The sequence below is a fragment of the Dipodomys spectabilis genome, unplaced genomic scaffold (genome assembly GCF_019054845.1).
Source record: "Dipodomys spectabilis isolate Male_0828 unplaced genomic scaffold, ASM1905484v1 ptg000728l, whole genome shotgun sequence".
NCBI lineage: Eukaryota > Metazoa > Chordata > Mammalia > Rodentia > Heteromyidae > Dipodomys > Dipodomys spectabilis.
In genome coordinates this window covers 417,759-434,218 of record NW_024871405.1, presented here as the reverse complement: position 1 = coordinate 434,218, position 16,460 = coordinate 417,759, and the positions used below count along the sequence as shown (strand labels likewise).

The following is a 16,460-nucleotide window of genomic DNA, read 5'->3' as shown; positions in this document are numbered from 1 at the left end:
AGGGGGAGGCTGGAGAGAGACAATGGGGTGCAGTGGAGGGGGAGGCCAGCCTCCAGACCCCACTGAGGCCTCACAGCCGGCTCAGCCCACCGGGCACTTGAGGGTCGACTTTGGGGGACCACTCGGGCCCCCACAGTGTAGTAGTATTGCTTGGTGGATGACCCAGGGGGAAGAGAGGGAGTGTGTGTGGCAGGATGGAAGCTGAGATCTGGGTTGGCCCTCAGCAGCCGGGAGCCCCCCATGGTGGCTCCTCACCCGGTACCAAGGACCAGACCAGGCATTTGGAGGCATCAAGGAAAGGAGTCTGCCCACTGCCATGGGCCAGGTGCCCCTGAGCGCAGAGCGGGGGGAGCCACGCCCAGGGGTCAGGCGCCCCTGAGCGCAGAGGCAGTGTGCGTGGGAAGCAGTTGTCCGTCCAGGCTGGGACACGGCTTCCAGTAGCCTCTTGGGGTGGGGGGGGGGTCTGAGAAGGAGGACCTGGCGCTGGGCTGATCACAGTCAGTGGGTGGGCTTGGGCAGGGCCAGCGCCGCCTTGGGGTGCAGAACGGTGTGCCCACGCTTCGTCTGTGCTCTACAACAAAAGGCGGTGTTTTCCAGAGTCCCTATCCCCAGGGCAAGGTTCGGGAACAAGGCTGGACAGAGGCACGGAGCCCTGGCGGCCGGGTCGGCCCCGGGCTCCAAGCCAGGCTGCCGCGGATCCGGGGAGACCCTGCGCGGGGCGCGCTGCACCTCGTACCGGGCTCAGCCCCCTGGGAGCTGCCAGCAAGGGCCGAGGGTGAGCCCCCTGCCCGGCACCGTGCATCACACGGAGCCCGGGGGTCAGGCCCGGACCCTGGCCGTTCATCCAGCCGCCGACACACAGGCAGCCAAGGGCCAGCATGGGTCCTCCGGTGGCAGCCTGCCTGACCGCTCTCAGCCAGTGCCCTCCCCGCCCCCACCCCTGGGGGGGGGACAGGCCTGGGAAAGGGCTTTGCTGGATGCAGAGGGCACAGCAGCCGGACTGGGCCCCACGTTATCACCATTATCAACGCAGCCATCAGCATCACGGGCAGCCCGAGCGCTGTCCTGCTGACCTCCGGAGGTGGGGACAGGAAATCCCTGGGCACCAGGTCCACGGCAGCACCAGTGCCAGCCTCCTGGCCAACCGGGCCAGCCCTACCCACCTCGCCACACCCCTCCCTGCAGAGCCGGCTGAGCTGCCGGCCAGAGGAACACAAGGCCGCAGCCGGCTGCCCTAGCCCCAGGGGACCTGGGGTGGGGGGAGGCAGGCGGGAGGCAGGCGGGAGGCGAGCGAGGCCTTGGGGCTCATGGCTGGCTTAGGGAGCATGGACAGGGAGGGGAGGAAGGGGGGAACGGGGTGTCCCTTCGAGAGGAGTACCAACAGTGGCTGGCTGTGCTGGACCGAGGCGTGCCTCCGTGTCTCTAGTTGGGTGCCCTGCTCCCCACGCCAGGCCACAGACACATCCTGAGGAGAACCCCAGGACCCCCTCTCTGCAAATGTCCCAAGAACCCTTGCTTGGCACCATCCTCTCATCCTCCGGGCGCTCTATCCGCCTCTGCGCCCCGAGTGCCCACCCCACGCACCTCCACCGCACAACCTCCTCACAGCGCGGGGGGCGGAGGGGGCCTCCGTGTGCGTGGTTAAGGACGGGAGGCTGTCTGCTCTTCCCCAGCAGCTTTGTCTTATTTGTCCAGACAAATCACTCTTTACAAGCGGGGAAACTGAGGCTTTGGGGCAGGCCCGGCAGCACAGTGGCCTCTCAGTGCTTGGGGGGTCAGGGAGGGGTCGTTCAGCCCTGTGCAGGCATCCTGGGAGAGGCATCCTTAGGCGCTGCCCTGCGCGCACCCCTCTGCCCTGCAGGTGGCTGTCGGGTGAGGACAGTCTGGGTGTGGTGGCCCCCGTGGTCTGCAGACCCGCGGGGGAGGCTGCACCCACCTGGCCAGTGCTCCTGGGGCTTCCCGGGACCGGCCCCGCCTACCTCAGACTTGATGTGGATGTGGGGCCCTGTTCATTTTGCAAGCTAAGGTCCTGCCAGTACGTGGAGCTCAGAGTGCAGGTAGTCAGGCCTATAATCATAGCTCCTCAAGGAGCTAAGATCGGAGGATCCTGGTTCAAAGGCAGCCAGGGCAGGAAAGTCTGTAAGACTCTTTATCTCAAATTAACTAGAAAAAAAAAAAAGCCAGAAGCAAAGCTGTGGCTCAAGTTGGCAGGTAGATCACCAGCTGTGAGTGAAAAATCTCAGAGACAGCGCCCACCCTAGTTCTAGTGCATACACACACACACACACACGCACATGCACACGCACGCACACACATACACGCGCATGCACGCACACGCACACACGTTTAAAAAAAATAGCAGTGCCAGGGCTTAAACTCAGGTATTTGCTCTACCCCTTGAGCCACAACTCAGTTTTGTTTTTTGCTTTTTTAATTCAATTATTTTTGGATAGGGTCTCATGACCTTTGTTGGGCTGAACCTCAGTCCAGGTAGCTAGCTGAGCGCACTGGCATACACTGTAACACCAGCTTTTTTGTTAGCATGGGGGTCTTACTAGCTTTCGGCCATGCTCGCCCCAGACTTTGATCCTCCCATTCTCTGCCTCCCCAGTACCGGGTATTCCAGGCATGAGTCACTGTGTAGAGGACAGAGCTGAGGTCGTACAGAGTCTCATTCTGCTGGTGACAGCTCAGAGTGTCCACTCACCGCACCCTGGTTTGCGATGTGCCGGTGCCTGTTTATTATTCAGTGTTTAATGTGTCGGCTTTCTCTGGCTTCTGAGTCATGGGCTCACTTGTACCTTTACCAAGACCTTGGAGGAGACTGAATTATAGCTATTAACAGCATTTCAGGCTATAAATTTGTCCTCTAAAATACCTCTCAAACAGAATTCCCCACTGTTTCTTTTCTCCTATGTTGACTAGGCTAGCCTTGAACTCGGATCATACCACATCAACCTCCCTGATAGCTGGGTTTACAGGCTTGTGCTTCTACACCCTGTGATTCAGTCAATCCAATTTAGCTTTCATTTTCACTCCCTTCTGTGTTTTTCTGACCTGCATTGTCTCTTGTTTATCTCTGGGGTTATGTAGCAGTGCAGGTCCCACAATGACTATGAACCGCAGCAGAACTTTCTAGTAACATTGCTCTGTTGTCAGGAAAAATATTCTGTGTGGGATCAGTGTCTGGGAATGTGTTGAGCTATGATTCAGGGCAAGATGTGTGGTCAGTTTTTGTCCAGTAGTTTTGGGGTGTGTGTGTGTGTGTGTGTGTGTGTGTGTGTGTGTGTGTGTGTGTGTGTGTGTGTGTGTGTGTGTGTGTGTGTGTGTGTGTGTGTGTGTGTGTGTGTGTGTGTGTGTGTGTGTGTGTGTGTGTGTGTGTGTGTGTGCGCTTGTAGGAGGGGCATACCCACTGGTATTGGGGTACAGGGCTGTGCTTGGAGCCATGGCGCAAATCCTCTGTGTCTCCTGACCTGTCTTTATCTGCTCAGTGTGTACCCCAAAGCTGGAGAGGAAATTCTGCAAAAACTTTCTAAGAAATTCCTAAACTGGTTTTCTAAAAGTTTTTTATTTGTTTGTTTTTCCAGCAACTGAGAATGTGCTCTGGCGCTCTCTCTCCCTCCCTCCCTCCTTCCCTCCCTCCCTCCCTCCCTCCCTTCATTTTTCCCTCCCTCTTTCTCTCCCTCTCCTGCCCCTCCCTTCCTCCCTCCCTCCCTCCACAGCCTTACCACCGGATGGCTTGGTTAGTCTTTTCTGCACCCAGTTCTGAGGGTGTAATGGTATCTCATTGTGGTTTTGATTTGCATTTCTCTAATGACTAATGATGCTGGACAACTTTTCATGTGCTTATTACCCATTCAGAGTCTTCTCTGGGGAGATGTTTATTCAACTCTCTTGCGCATTTTCTAATTAAGTAGTCTGTTCTATTATTGAGTTGCGAGAGCTTTTTTTTTTTTTTTTTAATAATGTTCTGGATACAAGTCCTTTATCAAATGTATGACTTGCAAATCGTTTCTTCTGTTCTATGACTGTCTTTTCATTTTCTGAGCTGCGTCTTTTAAGACACAGAAGGTTTTAATTTTAATGAAGCCCAGTGTCTCTTTTCTGGTATGGTCCATGCTTTTAGTGTTCTAAGCCCTCTTTTGCATAGTCTAAGGTCATGAAATTTTTCTCCTATTTTTTTCCTTTTAGAAATTGTATAGTACTAGCTCTTGTGTTCAAGCTTATGTTTGCTTTTGAGGTGATTCAGGGGTGAGGTATATCGTAAAGTCAAATTCTTATTTTTCTGCTTTGTTTTCTTACTTGGTGGATAAATAAGAAACGATGTGGTGGCGCAGAAGCATTTGTCAAGGCCATTGGCCGCAAGCGCTGGGCTTCGCTCGAGAACCACCCCTTCTGTGTGGTCAGCAGAAGCCGCTCAGTCCTGAAACCATGCAGGAGCCACTGTTGCTTTGAAGTCAGCGAGTGTAAAGCTGCTTGTTTTTGGTTTTGGTGATGGTGGTGGTGGTGGTGGTGATTTTGTCGTCCTTGTGGGGTTTGAACTCTGGGCCTGGGCGTGTCCTTAAGTTTTTCACTCAAGGCTAGCGCTCTACCACTGTGAGCCACAGCGCCTTTTCTGGTTTTCTGGGGGCTCATTGGAGATGAGAGTCTCACAGACTTTCCTGCCCGGGCTGGCTTTGAACTGTGATCCTCAGATCTCAGCCTCCTGAGTAGCTAGGATGACAGGCGTGAGCCATCAGCGCCCTGCAAATCTACTTGTTTTACTCTTTCCAAATGCATACAAATTATCCTATGAATTTTAGGAACAAGTTGCCGATCCTTACCCCTCTAAAGAAGGAAGGAAGGAAGGAAGGAAGGAAGAGGGAAGAAAAGACAGAAAAACTAGCTAGGGTTTGTTGGGCATTGTATTGAAGCTCTGTATCCATTTGGGAAACTTTGACATACTAATAAAATGAGCTCTCACAGTTCATGAACATAGTACATTTTTCTGCATGTGCATGATCTACCTAAATTTCTTTCAGTCACACGTTGTACTTTCTGATGTATAAATGGTGCATTTGGGGTTAAATTCACTTCCATTCTTATTTGTCACGCTACTAATAGAATCAGTCTCTTGATTTTTACTTTTGTTCATTACTAGTACATAGAAATGCAGTTGGTTCTTATGTGGAGCTTGTCAACTGTAAACTTGCTATTCCTCATTGTAGTAGTTTCATCGTTGCTGCTGATGTCTGTGGATTTCTACACATGGAATGACACTAGTGTGCGAATGAGGCAGCTTTACTTTCTCCCTTCCTACTTTCTCCCTTTTGTTTTTTCCTCCTCCTTTCTTGCTGTCTTTCTCCCTCCCTTCTTTTCCTTCCTTTCTTCCTCCCTCCCTTCCTTTCTTCCTCCTTATTCCTGCCCTTCTGTTTCCTCTTCCTTTTTTTCTTCTTCCCTCCCTCCTTTTCTTCCTCCCTCTCCCCCCCCCCCCCAGTCATACAGGCTCAGACCTGTAGCAACCTGTTGGTGGATGAGTAGAGGCCTCAGGGACCCTCATTCCATCCTCTGCTTCCCCATGTAGTGAACATTGGCTGCAGGTCTCCGCCATCTTCCATCCGGCACGAGGTACTCAGAGCTCTACCGGGTCCTTGGTGCTGTGATGGAGGGTTTTCTCCTCTATCAGGAGGACTGTGTGTTGTTTCTCCCCTCTGCGAATGTGGTAGAATACGTGAAGTGACACGGGGTGGAGAACCAGCCTCCTGCTCGGAGGGGACTCCCATGTGGCCGTGGGGCCTGATGCTTTCTCACGTGCTGGCTTCCACGCCCTGCGCTTTGTGAACATGTCGTCTTCGCATCCATCCAAGGGGAAGCTGACTGCAGGTTTCCGACGTGGATGTCAGATGCGCAAGTGTCTCTGTTGGTTGATCTTTCCGCCGTGTGTCTAGCTGACTCCCTGTGTGAAGCCATTGAGCTCGCGGACACTTGGATGTGATTTCTGCTTTATTTGAGTTGTGCCTAGTAGTGTGTTTGAGCTTTTTGAGTTTTGGCTTTTCCAGTTGCTTGGCAGGTTGAGCCGTGCCCCCCCCCCCCCCCCCGCCCTGCTTATTCTGAGACAGAGGCTGAGTGATCTCAGAAGACGCGCGGCTTAGCACCCAGCAGGCGAGCGTGGGGCTCGGCCGTGATCGACAATGCCACCGGCAAAGCCTGTTCTAGAAATGGTGTAGACCCCTCGCTTCAGTCCAGCACGGAAAGTCTTCTTACTTTGGTTTTACTTTGCTGGTTCTTTTCCATGACGTTGGTCTTCTCTGCATTTGTTAGAATTGGGGCGCTGGTTTTGATGGGAGTCTGGTTCTTTTCCATGGCATCTGTCTTCTCTGCATTTGTTAGAATTGGGGTGCTGGTTTTGATGGGAGTTTTTGAGGCGTGGGGTGAGGCTGGGATTGAGGAGGAGCCCTGCTGTTCTCCCTCTCATGCTGGGGGAGGGGTGCAGCGGTGACCCAGCCGGGTCGGGGCCTTCTAGGCTCAGTGCTTTCCAGACCTCTACTTCCCAGAGGACCAGGACCCAGCCATAGACAGGACCCGGCTTCCTGCAGCCAACACTGCTCCCTTCCCCAGACAGGGGCCGCCTGCCCTGTGTGTTCCCAGGAGAGAGTCCTGCCTCTGCTCACACTGAAAGCTGAGCCTCTGTGGGGCCCAGCTTTTGGGGGTATCTCTGCTCTCAGACCTCCCTCCTGGGCCTGGGTCGAAGCTTGGAATACCAAATGCTCTGAGGCACTTTGGGGGTCCCCACCCAGCCCACAGCTCCACCACCTCTGACTCAGCCCGAGTGTGCTAGCCATGAGGTCAGGTTTAATCTCAATAATCACTTTTTAAGAGAAACAGGCTGTGCATGGTGGCTCACGCCTGTAGTCCTAGCTACTTGGGAGGCTGAGATCTGAGGATCATAGTTGGAAGCCAGCCTAGGGGAAGAAATTTTTCATGCTCCATCTTAACCAATGACTGGGCATAATAGCACAAGCCTGTCATCCCCAGGGACACAGGGAGCCTCGTTCAGGAGGCTCACAGCCCAGACCAGTCAGAGCATAAAAGACCCTGCCTTGAAAATAACAATACAAACTAGGACCGAGGGCTGGGAAGGTGGCTCAGTGCAGTGCTTGCTCGCATGCAGGAGGCCCTGGGTTCCAGTCCTCAGCACCACATACACAGAAAAAGCCAGAAGTGGTGCTGTGGCTCAAGTGGTAGAGCGCTAGCCTTGAGCTGAAGAGCTGAGGGACAGCGCCCAGGCCCAGAGTTCAGGCCCTATGACTGGAAAAAAAAAATACAAAATACAAACTAGGACTGAATGCATGGCTCAGCTGCTGCAGTGCCTAGCAAGTGTGAGGTCCTGAGTTCAAGCACTTGTGTCACTGAAATAAAACAAGAGAAATAAACGAGTGAAGCAGGTTAGCCAGTCTAGCCCAACAGCCACCATGTCGACAGATAGTCAGCTTGGAAACCTGCAGGAATCGCTGGCATTGAACTCTTTCATAGAGAAGGGCTGGTGGTTTGAGACTTAGGGACCATCTCAATTCCAAAGGACGTTTGCCTGGGGACAAGCATGTGGTCATTTAGATTTTATAGACTTTACACACAGGGAGAAGAGATTCCTACGTCTAGTGCTTCTGAAAAGTTCCCCCACAACTCAGCCAGGGGTCTGCGTCTCTGCCGGTTATAATTACATCCTTAAAATTGACTTCCAGTGGCTCACGCCTGTCATCCCAGGGACTCAGGAGGCTGAGACCTGAGGATCGTGGTGCAAAGCCAGCCGGACAGGAAAGTCTTTGGGATGGTTTATCTCCAATGAACCAGCAAAACCCAGAAGTGGAGGGGTGGCTGAAGCGGTAGAGCACCAGGCTTGAGCAAAGGGCCAAGCAAGAACACCAGGCCCTGAGTTCAAGCTCCAGCACAAATCAAAAAAATGGTTGACTCCAATAAGCAGCATTTCCAGGTCTTTCAAGCACACAGCCTGGTGGCTGTGCTGTGTGTGGGGGGAAACGCGGGGGGTGGGGAGTCTGGGCAGCCTCCAGGTCTCCACACCCCTTTACCACCGGGCGGGCTCCATCCTCACACAGCTCCTGGTCTCCACTGGAGCCCCAGAGCCCAGACCCCACCACCCCAGATCCCGCTCTTCCCGCAGCGGCCATCAGCCACCTTGACTCCCCCCCCCCCCCCCCGTGGAGGGTGACACCCTGGCTGATTGGCCGTGCCCAGCCCCACCGCCGCTCCCATCAGACCCCTGCGCCCCTCGGGGCTGCTGTCCCCCCCATCAGACCCCTGCGCCCCTCGGGGCTGCTGTCCCCCCCATCAGACCCCTGCGCCCCTCGGGGCTGCTGTCCCCCCCATCAGACCCCTGCGCCCCTCGGGGCTGCTGTCCCCCCCATCAGACCCCTGCGCCCTCGGGGCTGCTGTCCCCCCCCATCCCCACCCCCGGTCGCAGGACTCCCCGAGGAAGCATCATTCATGTGCTATTCCGGGAGCCAGTTATTTTAAGGTCCTGAGGCGTGGTCTCGGGGGTGGGGAAGCCCAGAGGTTCTGGTCCTCCAGTCAAACCACACAAGCCCTGTTTTGTCATGTGAGCCTCCTTTGACCCTGAGCCCCGCTGGGTGCTGCACCCCCCGCCCGGCCCCCTGAGCCTCGGTCCCAGCTGCTCCTCTGAGGCCTATGGCTGGGCCACGCTCCCTCCTGAGCGCAGCCTGAGGTCTGACCAGGGGCGTGGTGGCCGGCTCTGCAGCCTCCTCTCAGGAGACCCTGCACGGCCACCAGCCATGGGGTGTCCCTGGGGGCCCCGGGATGTTGACATGAAGCGGGGGACCTGCACCATGGCAGGCGTGGTCACGCGAGGGACCCACATCTGCCCGCCTTCCCACCCGCGGCCCAAGGAAGAGCATGGACTAGCGCACTGGCAGGACACCATCACTGCTGGGTGGCTCGCAGCTGCCGAGGTACAGCGGCTCGCGTCTGTAATCCCAGCTACCTGGGGAGTGGAGACTGGGGGAGAGTGGCTTCATCTCAACAAATAACCGGGCGTGGTGGTACACACCTGTCACCCCAGCTATGGGAAAAGAATAAAGAGCAGGATCATAGTCCGGGTTGATCTGGGCATAAACGCTGATGCCTATTTAAAAAGTAAAAGGAAGCCAGGCGCCGGTGGCTCCCGCCTGTCATCCTAGCTACTCAGGAAGCTAAGAGCTGAGAATTGCAGTTCAAAGCCAGCCCAGGCAAGAAAGTTCATGAAACTCTTATCTCCAATAAACCACCAGAAAACCGGAAATGGCGCTGTGGCTCAAATGGTAGAGCACTCGCCTTGAGCTGAAGAGCACAGGGACAGCACCCAAGCCCAGAGTTCAAGCCCCACAACTGACAAAAAAAAAGTAAAAGGAAGCACAAAAGGGTGTGGCTCAGGCAATAGGGCCGCCGTGTAGGAAGTTCAAGTCCCCGAGTTCAAACCCTAGTACCACCGCTCGCCTCTGGCTGTCGGTGGCAGGAGCGAGCCCCTGGAGCTCCTTGAATGGCAGGCATGGGAGGCCCGATACCCAGCGCCAATGGTGAGGTGTAGTGGCCAGACGCCGCCTCTGTGTGCCCCAGGCCCTGGGGGCCCCGGCGTGGGGTGCTTAGAAGGGACACTGAGGCACAGGGGCCTTTCGTTTTGGCTTAGAGTAGACATGGTGGCTGACCACAGGCCAAAGAGAGGCCAAAGCACAAACGGTGACTTGGAAGCAAAATGTCCGCCAGCCCCACCCGCCCCAGGCCCACCTGGTTCTGCTGCACGCCGGCCTGCGCATCCTCCTGCCGGCCTCCCTGGGGCCTAAGCAGCAGCCCGGAACAGCCCGGTGCCAAAGCAACCCTGTGCCCCTCACCCCATTCCAAGGGGAGCCCCAGGCCCGGTCCAGCCCTTCGTGGCTCTGGTCCAGCTCTGCCATGTCTGACACGCACCCGTACACATGCGCACAGATGCATGCAGCCGGGCCTCACGCCGCCGGTCACTGTGCACTGGCTAGGCCTGGATCTCCCCTGCGCTAGTGCTGCCCCTGGAACTCGCTGGCCTCATGGGCTGGCCACGAGGCCTCATGAGTACTGAGCACTGGACTCAGCACCCAGTGCTGTTAGAGAAATAGTGCCAATCCCCTGCTAGGCCAGAGGACTCACGAGCCAGAGTCCCATGGTGCCAGCAGTAGGGAACATTCTAGAGCAGGAATGTTCCAGGGAGGCCCAGGTGGCCCACGGTGTGGAGGTGGTAAGTCAGCAGACAGGAGCAGGCATCAGACTCTGCCCCAACCCTGCCATGGGGCCCTGCACAGGCATCCCAGACCCCAGCCTCAGTTTCCCTGCTAGACGATAGATCATCAGCCTCCAAGAGTCATCCTTCCCATTGCCTCCCCTCTCCAGTCTGTGGGGGGATCCCCCCTCCCCATCCCTCCCGAGGGACTATTTATAGGCCTCAAATATTGGCCAGAGGAAATGCGCATTTTCGGAGACAGAGCTCGGGCTCTGTCACCTTCTGTGGGCACCCGCCAGGCCTGGGCGGGCGGCTGGGGACCTGTAATCAGGGAGGTAGACAGACACCGTCGGCCGAGCCCCGAGCCCTGCCCGTGCGGCCAGCCCTCCTCGGCTGCCTGAGCCAACCTCAGAAAAACATGTATTTTGGTCAAAATGGGCTCCTTTTTCAAGTCCGCACGCGGGCCCGGGCGCAGGCTGCACTGGCCAGCTCTGCAGAGCCAAAAATAGATGCTCCAGCCCGGAGCCCTCCACTCTCCCGGCCCCGGAGGGGCAGCTGGCTGGCTCTGGCCTGCCCCCCCACCCCCGCCCCGAGGCTCCAGAAACCACGGGCCCTGAAGGCCCGAAGAGAAGCAGCTGGCAGCACCCAGGGGCCACCGCTGCGCCACGCGCCCAGGGACCCTGGGGGACAGTGTCACCTGGCTGGGCCCTGGGGAGGGAGGACGGAGTCCTGGGCTCTAAGGGCAGCGCGCAGCCCTCTCTCCGGGCAGCCGGCTGGCAGGTGGATGCTAGCAGGCCCTCCATAAAGCTGCACAGCCTGGGCGCGTTCCCCCCCCCCCGCCACTCCCAGGCCTGGAGCCCACAGGTGCGGGGCGCCCCCGGCCCGGACACCACGTCCACAGCGTGGCCGCTGAGGAGCTTTACATTGCACCACTGTGTGAACGAATGCTGTTTATTTGGCCGCGCGAAGCGCCTTCCGCTGCCTCCGAGGCTGATGGAAAGTTCTGTGGATCAGCGCGGGCAGAGGCTGAGCGCGGGCTGTTTGGGTTGGCAGGCGCTCCCGCCCGCCCCGCCCCTTCCCGCCCGCCCCACATCCATTCATGCTTCTCTCCCTGGGCCTCCCCCACCGCCGCCACCACGCCACCCCTCCTCCGTGGCCTCCCCAGGAAGCAGGGGTGGCCCAAGCCTCTCGCTGGGCTTTAGGAAAGGCTGTGGGGCGCCTGCAAGGCCGCCCTGACCTCCAGATCTTCTGTCTGCGCTCAGAGCCCCTGGTCCCGCACCCAAAAAAGACACAGCTCCTGGAGGGAGAAAGGCACCGTGCGGTGGCAGGGGGCAGAGCTCCGTCTACCCAAACTCACCTGGGCCTCTCAAGAAGAGATTGTGCCAGGCGCCAGCGGCACACACCTGTATCCTAGCCGCTCGCAGATCTGAGGACCAAAGTTCAAAGCCAGGAGGAGGCTGAGGTCTGAGGACCAAAGATTGAAGCCAGGAGGCTGAGATCTGAGAGGCTTGGTTCAAAGCCAGCCCTGGGCAGGAAAGCCTATGAGACTCTGATCTCCACTTAACCAGCAAAAAGCCAGTAGTGGAGCTGTGGCTCAAGTGGTAGAGCACCAGCCTTGAGCGCAAAAGCTTAGCAAGAGTAGGAAGCCTTGGGTTTGAGCTCCAGAACCAGTAGGGCATGTCAAAGCAACTGAAGGGTAGACTGGGGGCGGGCGGGGGCAGAGGCAGAGGCGGGGCAGAGGCGGAGGCGGGGCAGAGGCGGAGGCGGGCTGGGGTGGGCAGACGTGGGCCAGCAGAAGGCCTGGCTCTGCCCGGAGGAGGTGCCCTCTCCCCCCCCCATTTGTGGCAGGGTCACTCTGGTAGGTTGAGGCTCAGCAGAAGGAGTGAAGGATACAGGGACCTGGTGAGGACCCAGCTCACCTCCCAGCCCAGCCCAACGGGAGCGCAAGCCACCACACCCACACCACGAGCTCCCCAGCTCCCCACCCTGGCGCTCCTGGCACAGAGAGGAGGTGAGGCCAGGATGACCTGTGACGCCATGTGTTCCCTTGTGAAGTGACAGCATGTAGTGGGGCGGGGGCGGGGAGCCAGGCTAGGTGCCCTGTGAAGACCTGTGCAAGGGTCCTGGGGCTGGAGGGTGCGTCCATCTGAGTTCATGCTGTGCTTGAAGCGGGACCCAGCAAGGCTTGTGATGCATGGAGTTCTTCCAGGTTCGCACTGGGAGGCCTAAAGGTGGAGAATCCAGGAAAGCCTTGTTCCTGGAAGGCCCTGAGCGGATTATCATGCAAATGAAGACCCAGCCGGTCAGGGTGCTGTTCCCACAAGCCCAAAGCAGCGGCTGCTGCCAGTGGGCAGGCGGCCGAGCCAGGCCACGCCACATGACAGCTCAGCTCAGCTGCCATGGTGGGCGGGCTCCAGGGCTCCCACGCGAAATGTGCCACACCTCCCACACGTCTCCACGCCAGCTGAGGACACCGGTCCGAGGCCCTCCCCCCCCCCCCCCAACCTCAGTGTCCCCGTCCCTCCCCACCTTGGCCGGCTGTGGAGCTCAGAACCTGGCACATTCGCTGTGATGGCGCTGTACCCCACCGCACCGCACCTCAGACCCGCCGGCCCCGCCCATTTCTGCAGGGCGAGGGATTGTTCTACTCCACACACACCAGTGGTGCATGCCTGTCATCGTGGCTACTCAGGAGGCTGAGAATAGAGGATCACAGTTCAAGGTCAGCCAAGCAGTAAAGTCCAGGAGACTCCATCTGCAAAATAACCAGCAAAAAGCTAGACTGGAAGCATTCTCAAGTGGTAGAACACCAGCTGTGAGCCAGCATGAGACCCTGAATTCAAGCCTCAGTATTGAAAAAAAAAAGAGCCTAGTGAGACCACCTTGCCTGTTTGGTGAGACAGGGCTCTCCCGAGCCCCTGGCCCAGACTTTTTGCAGCTCCCATTTCCCAAGTGCTCCCCAACATCAGTGCCCCCCACAGCGGGGCTAAGCAGGTGCGGCAGAGCTCACTCTGAGGGAGCCTCAGGTCACGTGGGCTCCCAGTGGTTTCCACACCTGTGAGCCCCAAAACTGTTCTTCTTACTATTCTTGGGGCGGTATGCAGGAGGGTGGGGGGGGCCACTGGGACTTGAGCTTGGGGCCGCACACTGGTTAGGCAGGCGCTCTACCCCCTGAACCACGTCTCTAGCCCTTTTTGTACTCCCCTAAGTCCAGCTTTAACACAGATTTATGACTCGCAGTTTTGACCAAACCAGATCAAAAATAATCTTTTTTTTTTTTTTTTTTTTCCTAAAAAGAAGGCTGGGCAGGTGGCTCGGCAGCAGAGTGCCTGCATGCACGCATGAAGCCCTGGGTTCGATTCCTTAGAACCACATACACAGAAAAAGTCGGCAGTGGCGCTGTGGCTCAAGGGGTAGAGTGCTAGCCTTGAGCAAAACTGGACGCTCGGGAACCGTGCCCAGGCTGTGAGTTCAAGCCCCAGGACTGACAAAAAAAAAAAAAAGGAAATGTGGAGGCGCTGCCAGTGCCTTGCGTGGCCGCCGCGTTCTTGTGAGCGCCTTTAATTGCATTGTCCTCATGCGATCCGCTGGGTGTCACCCTCTCCTCCACTTGGTGAAAATCTGCCCCCCAAAAGCGCACGATGCCCGGTGAGTGAGGTCCACGTTACGGCCGTGACCTCACGCCGGAAAGGACCAGAGGAACATTGGGAAACTCAGAGCTGCTGAAGGGCCACCGGTCCGCAGCGGAATGGGACAGTGTTCTGGGGAAACCGAGTCTGGACTCTGCATCCTGAGCATGTGCAGTTCGTCCTCAGAGGCATCGCCCTGGACCCTGGAGCACGAATACCAAGGCTCTGTGTGGTTGTGTTTTAGAGTCTCGTGTGTTTTCCGGGGCGACCTCAGCCATGATTGTGCTAGTCCACCTCAAAGTATCCGAGGTGACTGAGGGCTACCGGCATGCCAGCCTGCTGGTGAAGATGGGGTTTGGTAACTTTTTCACCAAGGGCTGCGGGCATGTGTTGTGTGGCCTATTCTTCCACCTTTGTGGCCCACAGTGGCCTCTAGGGATTGATGCTCCAAAGCCTCGGTTTCCCCAGCACATGGACGTGGCACACACCGGGCACTGTGGCTCACACCTATCATCCCAGCTACTCAGGATGCTGAGATCTGAGGGTTGTAGTTCAAAGCCAGCCCAGGCAGGAAAGTCTCGGAGGCTCTTATCTCTAAGAACCGTTAAGAGGTTGGAAGTAGAAGTGTGTGGCTCAAGGTAGAGCTCCGGCCTTGAACGGGGAACGCTAATGGACGGCACTCCAGCCCTGAGTTCAAGCCCACTGCCTCTGGCTGGGCCTGGGAGGTGCCCCGTCTCCCGCTCCTGGCAGGGTGCACCCCACGGACCCTCAGCTCCACCATGGCAAACCCCTGTGCCTGGTGCTGGGGCTGAGCTAGGGCCCGGCCCAGTGGAGTCACAGGCAGGAGGCCCAGGAAGCCGAGGCTCCCTGCTGCGGATGCCAGGGGCCCCACACAAGCCCCTGCTGCTGTGCCTGCGGCCCACACCACCTGACAGATGCGGGGGGAGCGCGGGCCCTGGGTGCGCATGAAGGCCGTCTTTATCCCGCCATAAATGCTTTCTGTGTGGAGCCCCGCCGCCCGGGCCCGGCCCCCCCAGGGCCGGAGAGGCGAAATTGGATCGGTGGGGAGAGGTTTTACAGCACGGGGGCTGGTGGCAAGAGGTGGCAGAGGTCCCCACGGGGGACAATGGCACATTGTTCTGGGCCTCACCTGGTTCTCTCCAGCATCCAGGGATTTACGAGGCTCAGCCACAGCCCCGGGGGGGGGGGGGGGGGGGGAGCTGAGTGGGGAGGGGCCGAGGGAGGGGACGGTGCTGGAGCCCCCCCCCCCGCCCCACTGCCCGGCGACAGCCAACCCCGGGGCGGGCCCTAGCGTGCCTGCAGACCGCAGCAGTCACACCATGAATGGGCCCTCTTTCTCCATGGTGCCCACCATGGGGCTGGGAGGCGGGAGGACCGGCCGGCCAGCCTGCCGCAGACCACCTTTGCGGAGGCCGGGCCCCGGCCCAGAGGCCTCCTTCCTGACAGACCCCCAAGGCCTTCCCGGGCACGGGGCGGGGCCGGTGCACACAGGCAGGGCTCCTGTGGCCGCCCGCACCCCAACCCTCGCTCTGCGCCCTAGGGCCCTTCCACGTGGGCACACACCCCCTCTTCTCTTGTCTACCCTGGCCCAGCTCACTTCCTCCGCTGTCCGGGTCCCGCCCTGGGGCCGTCTCCTTTCCTCTGTGCTGACTCCTCTCATACCCCAGGGCCTTGGTCCATGCTGAGCTCTCTTCAAGGGAGAGCGGCCTTTGGCACAGACTCAGGAGAAATCAGAGGTACCCATAGGCGTAGGGGCCCTCTGCATGCCTCCAGGCACACTAAAGACGTGAAGTAGCCAGGGCGGCTCAGGGCAAACGCAGCCCACGCGGGCCACGGGCGCCTGCTGGAAACCCCTTTCCAGGCCAGGCTCGGCCCGCTTCCCAGCACCACGGCAGCCCCGCTGGGCGGGACTTCCTGTGCCCCTCACCCAGCCTACCATGCTCTGACACTCAGCATTGACCTTGGTGAAACCTACTGTCCGGGCTGCCAAAGCATCCCCACGCCCTCCTGCTCTGGAGGAGACTCCTGTCCACCGCAGACCGGCTTCCAGCACCCCGGGAGTCACCCCCCCCCCCCCGCCCCAGCACCCACATAAACCATCCCCCTGGGCAATCCCACCTCCGGACACGCGGCCAGGCCTGGCTCCGTCCTTGGGGTCACCCTGGAAACAGTGGCGGATGGCTTTGCTGGGCAGTGGACCATTTCAGACGGAGCCCTAGGTAATGGCAAAATGACGGCAGGTCCCCGAAAACAGAGTCCCGCTCTATTTCCTCGTTAACATAATTGCAAACAGGACGACTCTTCCTCGATTCCGGGTAAACAACAGCTTGAAGTGCTTTCTAATCCTTGCAGGTATGGGATGACGCTGCTTAGGGTCTGGCTATGCATGACGCTCACACGCCAGACAAATGCGAACACTGTGTATTTTTGACAAGAAAATGAACCCGCTATGGGGGAAATGTAACCTAATCGTTGGAGGGAAAATTGTTTATAAATTGATGGTGTTGTTTGAACTCTCGCCTCTGCGGCAGGCGGGGGGTGGGGGGGCGCTGGTTGATTTCTGTTTTCTAATT

General features: G+C 58.1%; 1 protein-coding gene across 2 annotated transcripts in view; it reads left to right on the top strand.

The window, feature by feature from the left end:
- Kcnq1 (potassium voltage-gated channel subfamily Q member 1) overlaps positions 1 to 16,460 on the top strand; it is a 285,785-nt gene that overhangs the window by 230,652 nt on the left and 38,673 nt on the right. The gene's annotated exons all lie outside the window — the stretch shown is intronic.